Source organism: Taudactylus pleione, unplaced genomic scaffold (genome assembly GCF_031769625.1).
Source record: "Taudactylus pleione unplaced genomic scaffold, aTauple2 ptg000214l, whole genome shotgun sequence".
Taxonomy (NCBI): Eukaryota; Metazoa; Chordata; class Amphibia; order Anura; family Myobatrachidae; genus Taudactylus; species Taudactylus pleione.
The window spans coordinates 14,300,180-14,305,730 of NW_028284616.1; the positions used below are offsets into that span (position 1 = coordinate 14,300,180).

The window sequence follows — 5,551 nt, forward strand, 5'->3', positions numbered from 1 at the left end:
CAGTGATTGACAGGAAGTGAGCATTTGGGGGTGGTGATGGGGGGGTGGTCGACTAAACATAGGCACGCCAGTCCATTTGAATGTATGAAATGGCATACGCAGCTTGAGCTCTCACTTCGTGCGATGAGGTTAGCAGTTTCTGAGTAAGGTCTGACCTTGTGCAAGTGTGCCTGAGGCTCCAAAGTTACTTGATGGTACCGACAGTTTAGCAGATTTGCAAAGTATTACCCATGTGAGTAAGGGGAAGTGGGCGTCCTTATGTTGGCCTGTGAAGGCATATCGATCCCAGACGTCAGCATGTTTTCGCAGCGGGACTACGTGTGTAATAAGGAATCAGGCCCACAGACACAGGACCTTTGGTGGTTTCAGCAATGTGGTGGATTAGGTGAACAGGGTATACAATCGGGAAACCGGCGGCCTTAATACCGGCAGCCTGCTTCTCGACTGTCATATCCCGACGAGGGTGAAATCCAGGGCGTCTAGATGTAGACATTTCCCCGACGCCAGGAGACCGGCGCGGGGGGGGGGGTAGGTTTAGGGCACCCGGGGGAGACTTAGGGTTAGGCACCCGTCTAAGCGACGATCGGGATTTCCAGCGCTGTCGGGCTTCCGCTGCCGGCAGTATTTTCATCTGTTCATCTGTCGGCCGTGCGGCCGGCGGTATTTCATACCGATTCCGGTGAACAGTGATTCAGATTTATATGACAAACAGGATTTAATGTAAACATAGTTAACTCAACCACAAACTACATTTTACCTTTTGGGTGGAGTTCTTCTTTATATTTAGTAGATATCTCCAGCAGCATAAAAAAATATATATTGCACACAAACCCACCGTCTAACCTGATGGAGAAATCCGTCCGCAGTCCTCCGAGTGTCTCACTCACAGAAGGCTGCGCAGGACACGCGGGGCTTCAGCTGTTTGTATGATGTGTGAGCCGGAGATATATAGAAGTAGTCCCAAGGGATGAGTCTGCAGCAGCAATTGGGTTCAGCTCTCACAAGTGGTCCGTGTCCTCAACTAGTTTCTCCACATACCGGCGGCTTTTTCAAGAGGCGGAAGTATACTTCCGCCTCTTGAAAAAGCCGCCGAAGGACTGCGGACAGATTTCTCCATCAGGATAGACAGTGGTTTTGTGTGCAATTTTTTATGCTGCTGGAGTCGGAGCTACCATCATCTGCAAACCGCTGGAGCGGCAGGACCGCCAAGAGGGGAGTGAGTACAGCAGAGAACTGAGTTCTCTCATTCCGCATTATTACATTGGAAGCGCATATTCACAGCGCATTGTGGAACATTGTCAGCTATTTAGTTTTACTGAGCCACTCAGCTCTCAATTTACTGCAGTTTAGCAGCTTTTTTCTCAGTCATTGGACACACTGTTGCTAATTGCCGTGGAACACTGTCAGCTACCTAGTTTTATTGGGCCGTTCAGCTTTCAATTCATTGCTACATGAAAACATTATTCTCAGTTAATCAGAACATTGCTGCTAACTGGATCATTTCACCTGGCTCATTGAAGCACCAGAGCTCAGATGTTCAATCCATCAATTTGAGAATAAGAGAGATATTTTATTGTGATTGTTTGTCTTTTAATTGTGATTTTGTGCTTCATTTGAAGACATGTTATTAATTTAAATACATACTGTGTGTATAGAATTTTCTTATACTCCCGGGCATTTTATTGATATTTTTGAAAGTTTACTTATACTGATATTTGAGCCTTTAATAAAGGTGGTTTATAAATACACTCCCTGATATGTGTTCTTAGACGCCACCTACTTTTTTTGTGTATTTCTTTTAGGGATGTGCAGGCTCGGATAGGTTCGAGTTTGCACGTGGAGTTCGGATTTTTCCCTCCAAAAAAACGGAACTCAGAAAGAGGCAAAACGTCATCTTACATGGACGAACATCATCATTCCTGGACTTTTGTCCAGGAATGATGATGTTCGTCCATGTAAGATGACGTTTTGCCTCCTTCTGAGTTCCGTTTTTTTGGAGGGAAAAATCCGAACTCCACGTGCAAACTCGAACCTATCCGAGCCTGCACATCCCTAATTTCTTTATTGTTGCTGGAAGTGTGGCAAAAACTTCCTGTGGGCGTGCTGCAATCTACACAAGGAGGGGGGTTAACAGCACACCATTACTGGCGCTTGGGCTATCTATCTTTTTTGGGACTATGCAATGAATGATGTGGTGCACATCATGTAGCCGCCAAATGCTGGAAAGTTTTATTTTTACACTGCAATATAGATTTGACTTTGGACACACTCTTCTCACAACCAAATCTCGCCAAAGTTACTTTTATGCTTTGTTTGAGCCCAACTCTAAATCAACACCAAAGTCTCTACTCAGTTAAAGGGACATGCTCTGCTCACTCCAGTCCCACTCACCATCCATCACTGTACCCCACTCTGCTCCCACCAGTCCAACTCACACTGCAGCACTGCACCCAACCAACCTTCACTCTGCTCCTTCCACACCTGCTCATTCTACAGCAATGCATCCCACTCACCTTGGCTCCGTCCAATCTAGCTTACCCTCCAGTCTTTCTCACCTTGCAGCACTGCACTTTGATTAGGCCGAGTACACATCAGGCAATATATAGGATGTTATATCGTTCCTATGCTCATATCGCTCAGCAGGTACCCTTAATTGCACGTTCACGTGTCGTCAGCGACATCGTCCTGTCTGCACATCAAATGGAACGACGTTGCTGACGACCCCATTTAGATGAATGCAGGATGGAAGGGTATATCGTGCGGTCATACACTGGATCGTGCAGTGTGTACAGCCGCCCGATATATCCTTCCAAAAGGCATCGGGTCTCCTGGGATACACGTTATTCTAATGTGTGCTCAGCTTAAGTCCCTCTAGTCTTGCTCATTTTGCAGCATTGTACCTTACCTCAGCTCCCACCAGTCTCGCTCACTGCAGCACTGCACACCACTCATCTCCACTTTGATACATTGTAGGTTAGCTAGGCTCCATAATCCAGCTCTTTAGTTAAACTTTGTAGACAAAGTGCATCACTTCTTGTTCTTGCTCTGCTTGCCACCTTCTTTTTAGATGGTTTGATCACTGCCTCTGGTATTCTCTGTCCAAGTTTTAAGCTTGGTACACAATATATATACGATACATCGTACGATATATTGTTCCATCGCAGACTGGAACGATATATAGTACGGATCGAGCAGCGTGTACGCCCAATCCGTCTTCTGCAATGGTCGTTCATCGAATTGTCCCATCTGCTGTTCTACACAGCAGATATGACGATGCTATGAACGTCATGCTGCTTCATGCATGTAATGATTATATTGTGCAGTCATATCCCGGATTGTGCAGTCTGTATGGCACACGCAATGTATCGTTAAATTGCGCTGTTCCATAGGTGTGTACACACATTGTATAGTGTGTACCCACCTCTTCTGCTGCACAAAGCATTATGGCTTTCTTTGGGTGAAGCTTATCCACACAGATCATGCCATTCTCATTTTTCAGCTGTACATGATACTCTACCCTTGTACTGTACATCCCAGTTCCATTCAAGTGTTTATATATTATCTGTCTCGACAATGGCATTTCACTACTTTGAATGATATACCTCAGTAAAAACAGTTTTCTCAATGTGTCTCCTCTCCTCCTTCCCTCCACAACTGTCTTATTATTACTGATGGAAGCTGGATAAATACAGATATATTGGCTGGATTTGTATAAAGCTTGTCCAGGCCTGCCATGGAAGGGCCATAACAGAACCATATATTACTGTTCTTCACACTGAAACTGGTGACTGTGATGTTTCCTGACTAGTGCAGTGTTGGAGAGGAGGGATTGGCTGATATTTTTGTCAATCAGTAAGACTGGCAGGACTCTCACTGCACATGTCGCAGATAGTTTTATATGATTATACAGTACAGTGGTCTGCAAACATTGGTAATCCTTTTGTCAGCTAAAATCTAGGTAAGCTCAGAGTGCCAGTTAATTATATATATTTTTATTTTTTTATAGTCAAGCTAATAAATTAATAAATCTTTTGCTTATTAGAACAAGAGGTTTTATTTGTTCTACTGCCAAGTATAACAATGTGCACAGTTTGAACGCCAAATAATAATCAAACTAACTATCACAAGTTACTATGGAATTGAAAACAGACTCACTGGGGCTTATGGAATAGCCTGCGAGAAGCAAGCTCTGTGGAGATTGCTGCTTTAAAAATATAGGCACACTCACAGCAATCAGTTGAAAGGCAAAACCAGGTTGGTGTTCCCTTTTAAATTATTGCCGCTTTAAGAACAGAGACAGATTATTACATAAACCCTACTGACTGCTCAAACATCGAGAATAGGCAAGAGGCAGGCTATTACATAAACCCTACTGACTGCTCAAACATCGAGAATAGGAAAGGTGAAAATGAGGGAAGCCGTTAGAGCGGTCTGATCAAATAGTTTGTGGCAGCCAACAATATTAGGCTTATTGGTAATGTTTGATATCTGTAACTGAATAAATAAACAAACTGATTTTAGTTATTTAAGTCAATAACTTACATATTGGTGCAAGTTGGTAAATCTTTTGAGCCACCAGTGTGCCACTTAAAACAGTTCCATGTCTGGCACGTGTACTTGGGGACGCTGATCACTGATATAGGTAACTGGACTCCAAAAATCAGATGACGCAGCATGTCACCTGCCCATCTACAACACTCACAAGATTGACTGCTACAAAATGTTTTAGCTAAACTTCTAGGTTTTTTTTACAAGCAAAGTCTCAAATAGTGGACCAGTTAATCAATTGGTTTTAGCTGCAATGACCATTTACTGCCCATATGCTGGGTATACATTACATTTCTTCATTACTGACAGTTACACTAAGCTATATCAGTAATAAGTCTTAAGGTGGGTACACATTAGACAATATGTCGCCCGATCCAGCGCATCGGGCTGGACATAGCCACGTCGGTGTGTACGCACTATGCCAGACCATGCAAGCTTCCGCGAGGTCGTTCATCACATCGACAGATCGAGCATACATGCTGCTCAATCTGCCAATTTGATGAACGACCCCAAGCATTTGGATGAGGCTGGTGAATGAGATATCGTGCGGTTGTACACCAGATCATGCGGTGTGTACAGGCCGCACAATATGTCATCCGTCACATTGTGGGTCGGCTGGGTACATTGGTCTTCTAATGTGTACCCACCTTTATCCCCCAACCATTACCTGTACTACTTTTCAATACCAAATATTTCTTACTGACAATTTTTTTGATTTCTTCACTATTGTCATTTTTATTATTACTAGGTTACTTACAATGACTTACCTATGAAAACAGAAACACAAATGTTTAAAAATCAGTGTTTCCTTACAAGTAACATTAACATGTTTTCACATAAAGCCCTCAGACATCAGCATGACACCTTACAGTACATTACCATTACCACTGTCCCCATGAGTGAGAATCAGGCTACAATGTACCGGTGACGCCATACACTTTACACAGAGTGACACACTACTGCAGCAGCACAACCACACAATGCACATAGTAACAGTAGCGAA

General features: G+C 43.6%; 1 pseudogene; it reads right to left on the reverse strand.

Annotated features, from left to right (window-relative positions):
- Window positions 1-3,027: 3,027 nt before the first annotated feature.
- On the reverse strand, window positions 3,028-3,735 carry LOC148517621 (signal recognition particle 19 kDa protein-like; annotated as a pseudogene).
- Window positions 3,736-5,551: the final 1,816 nt, after the last annotated feature.